General features: G+C 39.8%; 1 protein-coding gene across 2 annotated transcripts in view; it reads left to right on the forward strand.

Annotated features, from left to right (window-relative positions):
• fam222ba (family with sequence similarity 222 member Ba) overlaps positions 1-16,817 on the forward strand; it is a 58,909-nt gene continuing 42,092 nt past the window's right edge. Inside the window, exon 1 of one of the 2 annotated variants that reach the window (XM_088088225.1) lies at positions 1-248. The gene's annotated coding sequence lies outside the window, so the exon portion shown is untranslated. Of the gene's footprint in view, positions 249-1,030; positions 2,203-16,817 lie in introns of those variants that run through there. The other variant, XM_088088226.1, reaches the window with a different exon arrangement.

Here is a 16,817-nt window from a genome sequence, read left to right on the forward strand (position 1 = left end):
CTTCCACTTGTCAAACGTCCTACAAACACCTGTTCGTCCAATCACCTGTCCCCCTGACGGTCCCTTTAAGTCGCTCCGCTGTCCTGCGCAGTCTGGGACGCCCCCCCTCTCTGCGCATGCGCCGGAAGTTGCTGCCGCAGACAGCAGCAGCAGCAGTGATTCGGCAGCGCAGGGCAACGGGAGAAAATCTGTCCGTTTTAAACCATGGCGACGCACTAAACGATGCCTTTCTCGGAGGTAAACGGAGGGTAAGTGGCTCTGTCTTCTCAACACCTCCCGCCGTCTGCTACCGCGTGCGACGTCCTGCCAAAAATGTGGCGTAAATGTGAGGAAAGCTGGAGGAGGCAACAATGGGACTGTGTATGTTTCAGACTGGATGGCTAGGTTAGCTAGCCTGCCAGGAGCCTGGGCAGTCAGCTGGCACACTCTCTGCACACTATTATGATGAGGACTACAGGTGTGTCGGTGCACGGGGGGGTGGGGGTGGGGGGGTCGTGCAGTTTGGTGGTTGTGTGTGCATACACTGCAGGGATGTTATTTTGCATTTTTGCAGCAGATACTCTGTGTGTGCAGGAGAGATTTTGCAGAAAGCATGCAGGTTTATAGCTTCTGTGCTGATGTAGTGTATTGTCTGTGTAGTCTAATGTAAACCTGCACTGCCTTAACCCTTTGAAACCTGGGAAACCATTGGGAGAGGGCGAGGAGCGACTGAAAAAGAAACCGTCCAAAAAACATAGATATAGAAAAAATAAAATAAAATAAATTATTTATAAAGTGGAAAAAAAAGTTTTGAAAAATGTACATATATTTTCTTTTATTTCTGTAACATTATTTACAAAACTATATTTAAGAGATTTATGAATAGAGTTTTCTGGACATCTTCTTTAAAAATATAGTATCTCTAATAGTAATCTCTAGTAATCCATTCAGGAGAAACTTAATAATGAATGGCCCCCAAATTTGCAAGAAATTAGTAAAAAAAAAAAAAATATATATATATATATATATATATATATATATATATATATATATATATATATAGGCACACAACAAAGGGAATGAATAAAATAAAAATATTGAAAGTTTTTAACAAGTTAAAAAAAAGAAAAGGGGGGGGCTTATGAAAGTGATTAAATTTTTTTTCTCTAACAGAATTTAAAAAATATCATTTTACAGATTGGAGTTTTCTGAACATTTTCTCCATTTTGTTTTTGGTTTTATCTTTCTAATAATCCTCCCCAACTAACTGTCAGATCGTCGCTATTTCTTGCAAAGTAGCTCATTATGTTTATTCCCGTATTGAGGAAAAAAAAACAAATTTTCTTTGGTTTCATGCGTTTAAACGCTTGAGAAAAGGCGTTTGATCGCAGCACAAGAAACCCGGTATCTATCCAGATGTGGACTGTGTTTTATGGTCAATGAGTGTTTCATTTCTGCACATAAATTCTTGCTCAAAGCTGCATGAAACTGCTGTTTTTGCGTTAGTGTGGATTAATCCCGCTGCACAAGCAAGATTACATCTTCATCGTGCATGATAGTTTTTTGCAGTTTTAAGTTGCTGTCTTGGGGAAATAATCAGCTAAAGTTAGAAGTATCCCATGCAAATCAAAGTATAAAGTTACTGCTAGTATCCGATACTCGTTAGGACAGCGCGTGCATATATCCAAATGATATACAGATGTGCGGCGCGCGCTCCTTCCTCGCCAGCAGCGCGTCTGCAAATAGCCGCGGCGGAGAGGTGAAGTGTTTCCACCTGCAGAGGCAAGTGTTAAAGGTGATAACAAAAGGTTGACGTCATGGGCTCGTCCTGATCCTGCCGCACAACCTCGACCACTGAGGAGGAGGAGGAGGAGGAGTGCAGGAGGAGTAGTTTCAGAGCAGCTTTTTTTGTTGCCATAATGATTCGTGTCTGCAAGGAGAAAGGTCTATCTCTGATCAGATTTCGGGTAACCTAAGGGCACACTTAACTAATGGGATCCTATCGATGTTTCTCCCCCTCCGAGGCTGATCTTTACACGGCGGAATGTTAATGTTTCCACAGCCTGCCCGTGTTGTCTTTGGCTGCTCTCAGTCCGGCTTTTATTGTGGTGTTCGGGTCCGTAATGTCACGGAGCTTTGACGGATATGATTAAAGAAAAACCCGCAGTAAAGCAGCGCTCCTCCCGGACTATGGAAGCGACCTGGTTCACTCTGCTGCGCCCGGTAAGATGATTAAAACTGCTCAACTTTCTGTGCTTTTGGGGCCACTTTTGCAAAAATGTCAGGAGGCCAGGGGCCAGTCGCCGCAGCTCCATGCATGTTGGATTTTATGAGATTTCTGTCTAATTTTAGGACGTTTTGGAGGATTTTGGAAGTTAGGCTTTTAGGACGTTTTGCAGATTGTAGGACTTTTCTAGGATTTTAGGACATTTCTATTGATTTTAGGACATTTTTAGGATATTAGGACATTTTGGGGATTTTATGGTATTTCCAAGATATTAGGACATTTTGGGCGTTTCTAGGATGTATCTGAGATTTTTGGACAATTCCAGGATTGTAGGACATTTCCAGGATTTTAGGGTATTTCTTGGATTTTTTAGATATTTCTAGACGTTCAGAACATTTCTTTCGATTTTAGGACATTTCTAGGATTGTAGGAGGTTTCTAGGTATTAGGATGTATCTGAGATTTTGGGACATTTCTAGGATTGTAGGACATTTCCAGGATTGTAGGACATTTGTAGGATTTGAAGACTTTTCCAGGATTGTAGGACATTTCTGGGATTTGAGAACATTTCTAGAATTTTAGGATGTTTCTAAGATTTCAGGACATGTCTAGAATTTAAGGACATTTCTAGGATTTTGAGACATTTCTATGATTCCAGGACATCTCCAAGATTTTAGGACATTTCTAGGTATTTAGGAGTTAGTTGAGAATTTAGGACATATGTAGGATTTGCGTACATTTCTCGGATTTGAGGAAATTGTTTGGATTTTACGACCTTCTAGAATTTCAGGACATTTCAAAGATTTTAGGGGATATCTTGGATTGTCATTTTTAGGATTGTAGGACATTTCCAGGATTGTAGTGTTTCTAGGACCTTATGACATCAGGGTGTTAGCTAGGATCTCTGTCGGGGGTGTGGGGGATCCTCCACTTGCACTTTTTTTGATCAAAAAGCTCTTTTTTGATGCTGTTTTATGCACTCTGACACTTTCTGTAAACTAAAAGTACAAAACAATTCCCAGTATGAATCACTTTATTTTTAGTATGAATTAGAAAATGGTTGGGGGGCCACTGTGCAGCCCTATCAGGGGACAGATTTTGCCTGGTGGTCGTAAGCTGAGTATCACAGATCTAGAGATTAAAAAAAACTGCATGAAGTTGAATAAATCTGTTGTCTCCACCATAACAAAGATGAGACTGTTACATCCTGACTCAAACAGACATTACTCACCCAAAAGTGCAGTTTTGCAGCGTAGCTTTCTTCCTCTACATTTTCCAAAGAGCACATAATTAAATTTCAGCAGACCTTGTTGTCTGGGAAACTCGGGCCCCTAGACTCTCTGCAATTATCATGAACCCTTTTTGCATCGGGGTGCTACGTTTCCCAGCACAATGAAGATTAATTGGGTCTTAAAAACAAATGACTGTAAGGCCTCTCCCCATCTGTAACACGCAGCTCTCCGCTAATGACGGCAGTGTGACAGTTACTGTGAGGTATCGAGACGCAGAGTCGAACAGGACATGAGCACAAAAGGAATTTATTGTCATTGTACAGTATGCAACAAAATTAGGAAATCAGTGCATTAAAAAAAACAGACGAAAACACCACAAAAAACTTCAGCTAACAAACATCCACAGTCAACAACACAGGTTCTCAAATGATCAGTAAATACAGTGTGCTTATGCTTATTGCACTAGAATAAGAGGTTTTATTGTAGAATAACTGCAACTATTGCGCTATAATAAATGTATTTGTTGCAGTAGGAAAAATTTAACTATTGCAGTAACATTAATGTATTTATTTCACTAGAATAAATGCATTTGTTGCACAAGAAAAAATGTTTTATTGTGTAATAATAAAAGTGTTCTTCATTAGAATAAAAGTATTTATTGTACTAGAATAAAAGCATTTATTGCACCAGAATAAAAGTATGTATTGCAATAGAATAAATGTATTTATTGCATTAGAATACGAGTATTTTTATTGCACTGGAATAAATGTATTATTGCAGTAGAATAGATGTTATTATCTGACAAGAACAAAAACTATTTATGTCACTAACATAAAAGTATTTATATCACTAGAATAAAAGTATGTATTGTACTATAATAAGAGTATTTGTTGCACCAGAATAAATGTATTTATTGCACCAGAAAAATTACATTATAGCTCTTGAATAAGAGTATGTCTTGCACCAAAATGAATGTAATTATTGCACATTATACAGTAAAACTGCCAGAATAACAATATGAGCCTGTCAGTGGCAAAAACAGGCTGTGATGTAACCACTCGCGGTATTTGTGCACCATCAGTTTCGCTCCACTGAAGTGTTAGTTTTTGTCCCTGACGGGCTCAGATTGACGTTTTAAGTGTCTCACGGTAGAAAGGATCCCTACAGAGATAGACGTTTTTTAAAAAGATTGAGATCCTTTTTCTCTAACTAGAAACAGCCCTGAAATTACAACTACCAAACCTACCAGAATCGATTAAAATAAACGTCGATTTTATTATCATGAAACACATTTCATTTAAGTTGCTAGGAACAAAATAAAACTCACACAAACCGTCTAGGTTTGTCCTTTTACTCTTCAAAGAACTGCTAACTCTGGTTTGGTTGAAATTCACACAGTTAGAAGTTAAAATATGCTGCCTCTACGCACACGAAAATGACTGCTTCTGGTTTAACAAAAAAGATCTTACTCTTTGATTAAAAGCTCTGTCACTGTGGGGATCGTCTCCGTAATGTTGTCATACACTTATAAAATCAATCTGATCCTGTCAGTGGCAAAAAATGAGCACTTTTAGTAGATTTAAGTTGCAAAAAGCAGCCATGTAGATACAAAAACGTGAAATTACGTTGTTGCCCTTTACATGCGTTTTATTTTACATAAAGTTTCTTTGTTGTTGTTAGGTTATAACTCCGCCGTGGCATCATTTTTAAATTTTATGCAGATCTTTTTAATGCAAGCCAAAGAAAAAGCCTCTCATTAAGATTCAGCGGAGTCACGTCGGGTCAGCCGAGCTGCAGGTCTGATGGATGTTTTCTCTGAACTGGTGCGATGTACAGAACTGGTGAAAATATTCTGCTGCAGGCGTTCGAGTCAAAAAACAAATGCCTACACGCCAAAAGCAGAGTTTCCCTGCAGACTGAGAGTGATTTGTGTGTTTGCTCTCTTGTTTAACGGCAGCAGATAAGGCTGAATGTCAGGAGCACCTGGTTCATTTGTCCATGTCGCGCCGGTCAGCAGCGTCGTAGAAAATTACAGCCTTTCGCCAAATTGAAACACCACTTGAATGCATGTGTTAATTAGATCTCTGCGCCGCTTTCCAAAGTGTCTGTCCTCCTCTGCTCGTGAGTCATGTGCTGACTCTTTGACCGTTCACCCCGCGAGCCCAGAGAGGGCAAACTGACAGCAAAGCAAGTTGTTTTTTTTCCAGCCGACCACAGACAAATATATTGGGACTTATTGATTCACATTGTGGGCAGAGGAGAGTAATTTCCTCTAAAATACTTGCATAGCATCTTGACTGCTGAAGCCTCACAGCATTCAGGCACATTTTAAGCAATACATTTCCAGGACTTTTCCAGGACTTTGAGGCAAATTTTAAAGACCATAATTCTCTAAAACAACCATTGACACTCATTATTGGTTCTTTATCATTACTCTAAAATAGCTTTTTAAAAATATGTATTGGTAATCAATGTAGAACTAGATTAGAACTGAATATATAGATATAACTAAGGGACTGTTTGTTATTTTTTAGAGGAGAGGAGGCGGTGCAAAAAGAGAGAGGCATGTCAAATGTGGTTTTTAGCGCTAGTATTTTTTAGCATTTTTTTGACTGCAGATTTGTAATGAAAAATGCCCTCAGAACCTGCTGGCCATTTTTAAAAATATATATTTTTTGGGAAATAAAAAAAAACTTCTGTTGAGTTTTAAAAAAATTTGGGTGGATTTTGTTTTAATTTTGACCATTTTTGAAGGAAACACTTTGGCCTCTTTTTTTTTTTTTTTAATTTTGGCAATATTTCTATCTCTTCTATATCTTTGAAAAAAGAAGAAAACATTTTGGCTTTTTTTGTTATTCGTGATTTTTAAAGAAAACATTTTGTCATTTTTTTCAGTTAAAAATTCTGCAGAGACAGGGTTTTTTTTCTTTTAAATTATTTTTATCAAAAAAAATTGGGAAATTTCTTATCTTTGACCAATGCCTTAAAAATCACTGAAATCACACCATTTATCAACAGAAATAGTTGTATTTTCAAATTTGCAACGGCCGTGTTCATTTCGTGTGTTATACAGGTTTTTGAATTTCCATGACTTTGCCAAAACCTTTAGGGTATATTTAGTTTTCCACAACTTTTCTCTACATAAAAATTGCTTTTTGCAAATTCCATGACTTTTCCAGGTTTTTCCTGAACGTACGAACCCTGCTCTCAGTCTGCAGCTGCCTGCAGACGAGGTTAAACTATTGCAGAAAAAAAAAGTTGGCGAGGACATAAACACCTACGTATTTAAGCTGACTCGGGTGGACGCTTTGGAGTAGTGAGTAGAGGTCAGTGTGAATGTAATACGCACGCCCACGCAGTTTTCTAGTACTAACCTCGCTGTATCAAACTTTCTTCTTGTAAGAGCAGATATTAGCGAGTGATGATCAATCACCCCGAGCACCTTACACTGAATCCCGGATGTTTCGTGCTGCGGTCCACGTGACGGACAAACGATCCCAACGTTCGGCTCCGACAGCAGTAATAAGAGCGCAACATCAAAGCTTCATTTCTTGGAGACTTCAGAGCGAGACGATGAATAACAGATCAGAAGGTACAAAGAGTGAACCAGAGAGCAGATTTGATGTTGTTGGGATACGCTGGGAGCTCATTAAAATACATTGATTAGTAACAGTCCCGATTCTGTGATTGTTGACTGTGAAATGGCTCGACTAACCCAGCGTTTGTTCATTTATTTTTTTTAAAGCAATGATTTTCTGTGCTGGAATGAGCCACTTGGCCGATGCTCGTTTTTGTCATTTGATGTAGTGTTTTAGAGACGGTACTTGAATTGGAAATGTGTGTAACAGTGTGCTCCTCTCACTGCGATGCATTTGTTCCTTTCATATTCCAGCGGGGGCTCGTGTATGTTAAATCTCTTGCAGGTGTTGTCTGTGAATTTTTACGTGCAAGGCATATTTTTACTCTCCTCACCCCGGTGGTTTTTAGATGAGCTGCGTTTGTGGATCCATTTGCTAAATGAGGCTGACCGGGCTCATGCAGGTCCTTAAAAAATCTCTGGAATTCATTATTCTAAAAATAAGGCCTTAATTGAAATGAAAATGGCTTAAAATCAATCTTCCAAAAGTCTGAAAAATATTCAGAGATTAGAAGTAAGATCAGGGTTTCCCACACATTCATTTAGTTGTGGCTGCATGCAACTATTAAAAATCGGCTGCCACATGTTCATTTTTTTTGGATCGTTCACTCGGAGCACTGTTGGAATAATACGCAGTTTGATTATTTACTTTACCACTCTCGGTGTGCAGAGCATACTCTGGACACAGGCGGAGCAGCAGAGCACCAGGTGCAGTGAAAGTGAAACTTAATCATTCATTGCACTGAGTCTAAAAGTTTGCATTTGTGCCTTTGCACATGCGTCACGGTGCAGGGCGTTACTTAACCCTTTGAAACCAGAGCAACTGGCTCCATTTTTTTCAAAAAACATGAGAACTAGGCAATGAACAAATCCAAGAGGTATGACCCAAAAATGATTCCAAAAATATATTTAAAGAAAACAAACAAAAAGTATCACAAAAAAGAAAGACAAACAAGAAAAAAAGTGCCTTAAATTGATGATTCTGTAACATTATTTTATTTTATTTTTTATTATAGTTAATAGTTTTTACCTATCTAATTATTCTACCCTCAATTTTTAAAGGGAGCATTCTGTCATGGATGGCATATATTTATTTATTTATGTTTTTAAATTGGCAACGTGTTTGGATTTTTAAAAAAAAATTTGGCAGTTTCTTTTTCTTTACAATTTTTTGGCAGTTTTTTTAAGAAAACTTTTTAAAAATTGAGCGATTATTTTTATTCTTTTTTTCGTCTTTTTGGTGATTTTTATAGAGAGCTTAAATTCTTAAATTCATAATGAATTTATTTTTTAAGAAAGGGGATTTGGAAGGCATGTTTTTCTTTTTTTGGGGGAAATGACCAAAACAACACTATTTATTGAATTTTATATTTAAAAAAAAAAAAGCCAGGCAAGCGGGGCAAGAAAAGAATATTTTGGGTCCTTGAGAAGTCATGGAAATATTTTAAAATTTTATCCATGAAAATGTGTTGGAAACCTGATTTTTTCCTTCAAATTTGGTTATTGTAAAATCGTTTAAATTTAATATCAAGTGGCATTTAAAAAATAAAAACTTGCTATAAGCTGTTTGGACCCTGCTGACCCTCGACCCCCAGACTGCAGGGCAGAGATTTCCTCCCCCTGTCAGGCAGCTGTCAGCCTGAACCCAGCCGCCCACGAGACTCTCTGCGAGGACACCGGGTGTCTTCCCACTCTGTTTTCAGACAGAGGACGGATGTTTGGTAGCACTGGTGTGGAAGTCAGGAGACCCAGTGTGAGAGGGTCAAACGCAGGTCATGCTGGGAGTAAAAATCTGCCGTCACATGATACGTCCAGATCAGGTGTTCGGGCAACTTCTGGATACCTCTGAGAACAGGGGACCGACCTGCGGGCGGCGGGTCAGCTGTTACGTGGAATTCAGTGGTTGTTTTATGTCGTGCCAAATGACTGCAAGCACTTGGCCTGATTTGAGGAAACACTTTGTTTGCTACATTTTTGTGCTCTTTTTGGGTTTTTTTCATGTTAGCTGGCAGGTCCAATTAGGTCAGAAAAGCCCCGCTCTTGCTGGGGAGTTCGCAGCAAACCCGAGGCTGCAACCTGACGATACAAACGCCGAGAGCAAACGGCTTTCTGGAAATTGTTTTGTCTTCAGCTGGAGGGCAATCGAGGAGAATCCGAGTCTCCTCGAGCAAAAACAGCAGCAGGAGTCTCAGTTCAGGACGCCTGTCTGATCAGTGGAAAACGCTGCAGACGACAGGGTTGTTGATCCATAGTTAATCGTTTTTCTCTACTTTTTTTTGAGGGGGGAGAATTGTAACAAAATTAACAAAAGAAAATTATTTTACCACCAATTTTAAAAAGAGCATGCTGTCTCTGAAGGCATGTTTTCTGTTTTTTTCTTTTTGTTCTTATTTTTTGGCATTTTCTTTTTTTGTAATTTTTTTAGAAAGCTTTTTTTAATGGGTGATTTATTTATTTATTTTTTTTATTTCTATAGAAAATTTAAAATATTTTATTCTAAATATATTAATATATATTAAATATTCAGGGGTTTTATAGAAAACTTGGGCAATATTTTTCTTTTGTTTCTTTTTGAAAATTTTAATTTTATTTTTTTTAGAAAACTTAAAAATAATTTGGTGATTTATTTCTCTTTTTCCTTTGCTGATTTCTATAGATAATTATTATTATCTATTATTATATTTTGGTGATTGTTTAAAAAAGTATTTTGGGATTTTATAGAAAACTTTTTTTTTAAAAATGGGTAATCTTTTTCTTTATTTTCTTTTTGGCAATTCTAATTTTAAATTTTATTTATTTTTTAGAAAACTTAAAAATAATTGGGTGATTTATTTCTCTTTTTTCCATTTGGTGATTTTTATAAAAAATATAAAATCTTTTGGCGATTTTTAATAGAAAATAGAACATTTTTTAGCTTTTTTTTCCGTGAAAATCAGCTTGAGGGCATTCGGTGAAGAATCTGAGTCTTCCTGGACAGCAGGAGTCTCGGTTCAGGACGGCGTCTGTCTGATCAGTGGACACTGGAGACGACAGGCCTGGTTATCCACGTCCATCTCGCAGGAACAGCCGAGGAGCAGATGTTATCTGTTTATGGCACCAGATAAGGCCGCCTCAATCGGCTCACTGACCCTCCTGTGACTCAGCGGCCCCCAAACACCGAGCGAGTCCCACATCACTCTTAAGTAATCCTGATAGATGCCATTAGCATGTCCGTGGTTATTGCTGCAGTTTTCCGACGTCCATGCCAACTGTACATATCGGGGCATCATTAGAGGGTGACCCGTCCGCGGGGTCACGAAGAACGCCACAACAAAGCGGCGGCAAAGCTGAGGGGGATATCGAGTGGAGGGGACGGAGGGGGAGCGAGCTCAAAGTGTCAGAGTTGGCGCAGACATTAGATAAGGCTTAAGCCACCAGAGGATTATAGAGGGAGGAGATGTAAAATGCTGTCGGCTAATTGGGCTTTATTTTTAATATTTCAGAGGGTTCATTAGAGACTAAATTGGTGGAGGATTTCAGCTGCAGTCGGAGAGTCTTTTTGGGACAACTTGAATAATAGCAGATCGTTTTTTGTTGTTGAATAAGAGTGTTTGAGAGGAGAGCTGCTTCTGATGACCAGGATCTCACTTTCATAAATTATGGCTCCTACAACAAGAACACACAAGGCGGCTCTCCATCAGCACTTAAACTGTGAATGTAAAATAATGGAAACATGTCAATTTAAAAAAAAAAAAACCTTCCTTTTATTGCAAAAAGCTTTTACACGAGCATAAAGTGGTGTCTTTAGGTGATTCGAAAAGGCATATTTTGCAATAGAAACACTTTTTAGTCTTTTCTAGATCACGTGATGCTACAGCTGTGTGCTCTTCAGTAGGAACTGGCTCCCTCATGATGCAGCAGGAGCTACGAGAGCTGTTATTGCATCACGTAACTCTGAGGATCATCCGGAAATTTGGAATCCACAATTCCTCTGTGAAATCGTGGACTACATCTCCCAGAAATCCCTCATATGTGGCTCCATAACACGCCTACGTGGCCTTGGATTTGCTAATATTGATGGCTAGTTTGGTGGCTGCAATAGAAATAAAGCTGCTAATGTTTTGAACATCCATCGCCATGGTTACTGGGATGTTATCAGCACAGCATCACTCCGTGGAAACGCAGTCATTTTAAAATTGTGTTTTATCAACATTTCAAAAATATCGCTGAAGTTTTGTGCAAATCTTTCATGTAAACTCACCTAGTGACGTTTTTCAAAACAACTTGGACTGTCGGGGCTTCAGGGCACTTGGATTACTTCGAACGAGTAGTATTAAGATGGTTTTTCTTATTTAAATTTTTTTTTGCCTCAGACACGTGTAATAATAATGCTCGTTGTCCGGAGAGATTGGAAGGAGATAAGTGTTTCTTGATTTTGGACAGTTCTAGGATTTTTGGCACTTTTCTTGGATTTTGGGATGTTTCTAGTATTTAAGGGCATTTCCTAGATTATAGGAGGTTTCTAGGATTTTATGACATTTCTCAGATTTTAGAACATTTCTCATTTTAAGGATTTTAGGAGGTTTTAAGGGTTTTAGGGCATTTCTTGGATTTTTGCACATTTCTATGATTTATGACATTTCAAGGGTTTTGGGACATTTCTTTGACTTAAGGACATTTCTTTGATTTGAGGACGTTTCTCGGATTTTGGGACATTTCTTTGATTTTAGGACATTTCTTTGATTTAAGGACGTTTCTCTGATTTTGGGACATTTCTTTGATTTTAGGACATTTCTCAGATTTTGGGAGAGTTCTCTGATTTGAGGACATTTCTCTGACTTTGGGACATCTCTATGATTTCGATGCTTCTGTGAATTCGCCTGTGTACGCTGTATATTTGAGGTATTTAAAACACCAGTTTGTTATTTTCTTGCCAAGAGAGTAGCTGTGTAATAAAAATATGTGTTTTGCTCTTTGTAACCTTTGCAAAGACACAATAACCCAGAGGATGGAGTTTCTGGTATCGTGGAGTTATATCTCCCAAAATGACAAAGCAGCGAGCGTATCTGAGGCGCGGACAAACAGTCGACGCTCGGAGGCTCGGTCTGTTTCAGAGCTTTTCTGGGGAGGGACGGAGACTGGGGCGAGCGGTCAGTGCACGGCACTTTGCCATGACCCTTTCCTCAGTATATCATCGCTTGCATCACTTCTCCAGGCCTCAGTGTGTGGGTGTGTTGTCTCCGTGTGCGTGCGGCGTGCTGGAGATCGAGCGGCGCTTAGAATGGGGCCCTTCATAACCTCTTAACCCTCTGGTCCTGTTTGCAGCCATTGTTGGCCGCAGTGAATGGTATCTCCGTGCCTTGAAAAGTAACCAGATGACATTCTTCCTGTTGTTCAAAAGGGCCCCGGGTTGTGTTGTGAAAAGCGGCTGAAAGGATAGGCGAAGACTGTGACCTTCAGAGGCTAATCTCTGGCATGTCATTCGGAGCCCGTTTGAATCAGACGCGGACCTTTCTCCCTGATAGCGAGTCAAACAAGGCAGAAATTCCTGTTAGACTTTCAACACTCCCAAAAACATTTTACTTTTTTATCGAGCCTCCGCCGTAAAGGAAGCGGAGGGCGTTCTGCAGCTGAATCTTTATTCCAGACAGGCAGTGTGTCTGACACCTACATTGTCCAAACAGTGTGTGCAGCCTGTGACTGAGCGCTCTGCACACAGACCTGTGGCATCAGCAGCCCCTCTGCACCGCGGGCCCAAATACCGCCGCCGCTGTGAAAGCAGCGGGGATGAAATGCACTTAGCGAGACAGTAAACATCGGCGCGGCTCTCGGGCCGGCTTACGTTGTTTATGTGTCCTCCTCTCTGGTGTATTTGCTGTCTTCAGCTGGCCGCGTTTCCAGGAATGTGCAGAGATGCAGTTGTCGCCCTGCGGGGGGGATGTTGGCTGAAATCACAGTTCAGAGTTCAACTCTGGAGTCGGCCGCGCAGCACACGAGTCACGTTATCCCGCTCAGCTGGAGGGCTCACGCTCGACTCGAAAGTCTCTGCTCGATTATTATGACGATCGCTGTCCAACAATAGTCCTTTTTTTTCTTTGACTTTAAAGGTCCAGTGTGAAGGATTCAGGGGGATATTTTGGCAAAAGTTGAATAAAACATAAGTTTTCTTTAGTGTAGAATCACCTGAAAATCAGCATCAGTGTTTTTGTTTCCTTAGAACAGGGATTTTAGGACGACTTTAGGACACTTCCAGGATTTAAAGATATTTCTAGGATTTTAGCATGTTTCTAGGATTTAAGTTCATTTCTTGGATTTGAGGTTGTTTCTAGGATTTTGGGATGTTTGTTGGATTTGGGGACATTTCAAGAAATTTAGGACATTTCTCTGATTTTTGTACATTTCCAGGATTTCAATCATTTCTCGGATTTAGGGATGTTCCTAGGATTTTGGGATGTTTTGAGGATTTTAGGATGTTTCTAGGATTTAAGGACATTTCTCAGATTGAAGGATGTTTCTAGGATTTTAAGTAATTACTTGGATTTTAGGACCTTTTTAGAGTTTCAGGACATTTCTAGGGCTTTAAGATGTTTCTAGTATTTCAGACATTTCTCAGATTTGAGTCGTTTCTCAGATTTTGGGATGTTTGTTGGATTTGGGGACATTTCTAGAAATACAAAGCAGTAAAATATAAAAACATAAAGGATACATATTTACAAAAATGTAACAGATAAGATATGAAAGGCTAAATTAATTACTAAATAATGAAAACAAATCACCATCAAAAATAAGAAAAGTGCAGACGAGAGGTGCAAAGATTAAAATATTAGTTGAAATGATATAAAATCCTGTTTAAAAATAAGTTTTCTAAATACAGAAGTAAAGTTGGCGTGTTTCGGAGGCTTTTTGCAGGCATATGAGCAGGTTGATCTGGACACACTCCATTTCTTGGATTTTAAGACATTTCTCAGATTTCAGTTTTCCAGGATTTTGGGATGTTTGTAGGATTTGGGGGCATTTCTAGAAATTTAAGACATTGCAAGAAATACAAAGCAATAAAATATAAAAACCTAATAAAGGACACAGATTTACAATAAAAAAGTTAAAGAGATAAGATAAAAAAGGTAAATAAATTACAAATTGTTTAAACATTTTAAAATAAAAATCACCATTAAAAGTGCAGACAAGATGTGCAAATATTGAAAGATTATTTAAAATGATGTAAAATCTAGTTTAAAGATAAGTTTGCAAATAAAAAAGTGCAGTCTGTCGTTTGATCAGCAGCGTGACACTCAGGGAAATTCATGTTTCGGTGTCTTTTCGGCAGGTTGATCTGTAGAGAAGTTTAACTCAGTTCATCCACACGTTGTTTTGATTCAAAGCTGGTTAAAAAATCTGCAAAGTCTGCCTTTAAAAGTTGCTATTTAAACTTTGAACCACTTAAAGATTAACAGCCTTCACACAATAATGCGCCGTCGCTACTCGGTTGTGGAGTTTTATCTTCCATCGTGACTCTAAACCAGCTGCTTTTTCAATCTTTACCATTAATGTGTTCAAGGAGATTTGCTTTTCAGATGCACTGAGCCGTCTTTGTGCCCGACTAAATGATCTCTGAGAGCAGGTCTTTGGCTGAGAGCGACGTTTTCTCCCTGCGTCCTGTGAAAAGCTCTCCTGCTTCCTGTGTTGGCACCTGTATGGGGGGTTAAGACCGAGGTCAGACCTGTTGTCTGGGGGCCCCCCTTTTTTTTTTCCCAGGAGCTGACACGAGAAAGAAAAGCTGTCAGGGCCTCTTTTTGTCAGGCATCTCTCAGCGATAAATGATTGGCATATCTCCCGCCATTTCCCCCTTTTGTTTGAGAGCAAATAATGAAATTGACCGTTATGTGTTTGCATTAAAAAAAAAAAGGCGAGGTTGTTTACAGAGGAAGCATTGAATTAGAAAAGGAAAATGTCAACTTTTATCATGCTGCTGCACAGCTGTTTTTGCATTAGTCGTCCCCTGAAGTGGTGTAACATCCGCAGAATGTGATTGAGATTTGGGGGGGCGCGAGGAGGAAGGAGGCCGGGCCACAGTTTGAAAAGCACACTTGAAAAGTGCTCGTGTGGAAAGAGTCCCGAGGCAGGTCGAGTTGCTGTGTGACAGAGACGCATTCGTCTCGCCGCGTATCTGACGTCCCGGGGTCTCATTGCGAAGGGTTCGCCTGCGCCGCGTGTCGGCTTTCTGTAATTAATAGCCAGTAGCCCCCTCACCCCATCAAGGGACCAGGTGCTGCTTAGATCTGCGTTGGCACGGAGAGACGGCAGATCCTCCGGTGGCGGGTTTCACTGTTATCAGGATAAAACTCACAGATGTCACCGACGCCTCTGCGAGCTTCTCCACTGAGAGGAGACAGAAAGTCTCTGCAAAACCACCGATACGTTACATTTGTACGTTTCATACGTGAGATCCCGACGTTTCTAAAGCGAGGTGGCTTTATCATCAGGAGGTCGATGACTCAAACTGTTTGAGACCAACAAATAACAAAACGGGTTGTTTTTAAGTGAGCCATCGCTGCGTTTTCAGCCGGGATAGTGCCTCAAAAATGAGTCATTTTTACTGAGACGTCGCGTTTCATGCCGAAATATCGCATTTTTTGTTGTTGTTTTTTTACAGAGGCATCGCTGCGTCTCTAACCACGATAGTTTCACCAAAATGGTTGTTTTTGACTGAGGTGTCACTTCGTATTCTGCTGGTAATGTGCCACAAAAAGCAGTTGTTTTTGTGGAGACATCGCTTTGTGTTCTGCCACAAAAAGCGGTTGTTTTCCATCGAGACACCTCTGTGTTTCCCGCCCGGATATTGCTACAAAAACAGTTGTCATTTACAGAGACGTCACTAAATTATTTGCTGGGATAGAGCCGGAAAAACATGTTTATTTCACTGAGAGATTGTTCTGTTTCCTGCTGTGTTAGAGCCTCAGAGAGAGGTTGTTTTTGACCGAGATGTCATCACGTATTGATGACCATTTTGTGCCATTAAAAATTGTTGTTTTTTACCAAAATAATGCTATACGTCCTGCCAGGCGGGTGCCATGTAAAACAGGGTTATTAAGCGTGACATTACAGAGTTCCCTGCCAGTATCGTGCCAGCAAAAGCTGCGTTTTTTTGTATCATAACATCGCTGTGTGTCCTGCAAAAATGTCATGAAATATGGTTATTTTTTGCATTTCCTGCTGGAGTATCATCACAAAAAGCAGTTGTTTTCTGCCTTGACATGGCTGCGTTTTCGGCTGTGGTGCCACCAAAAGTGGTAGTTTTTGATTGACATGTCACTGTGCGTTCTGCTGGTATTGTGCCAAAAATCTTGTTGTCTTTCTAGTTGTTTTTTGGTGAGACATCACACGGTTCCCTGCCGGTATTCTCCAGGCAAAGGTTTTTTTAAGCGAGACATCGCTGCATGTCCTGCAAGACACGCCAAGAAAGTGTTTGTTTTCAGCTGAGACGTCGCTGTGTTTCCTGCTGGTATAATGCCCCTGAAAGCGGTTTTGTTTAACCAAGAAGTCACTGAGTTTCCTGCCGATATTGTGCCGCGTAAACGGTTGTTCTTTCATGTCGTCGCTGTGTTACTGCCACGAACGTCATTTTTCTTTTGCTGTTTTTCCTGCAGGATATCGCCACGTAAATGGTTATTATTTACAGAAAAATCACTACGTTACTTGCACGGATAGTTCCCAAAAAAATGTTTATTTTACAGAGACGTTATCGCTTTCCCTGCTGGGATTTGTGT

Source organism: Plectropomus leopardus, chromosome 15, assembly GCF_026936395.1.
Source record: "Plectropomus leopardus strain MGB_pleo_1.0 chromosome 15, ASM2693639v1, whole genome shotgun sequence".
NCBI lineage: Eukaryota > Metazoa > Chordata > Actinopteri > Perciformes > Serranidae > Plectropomus > Plectropomus leopardus.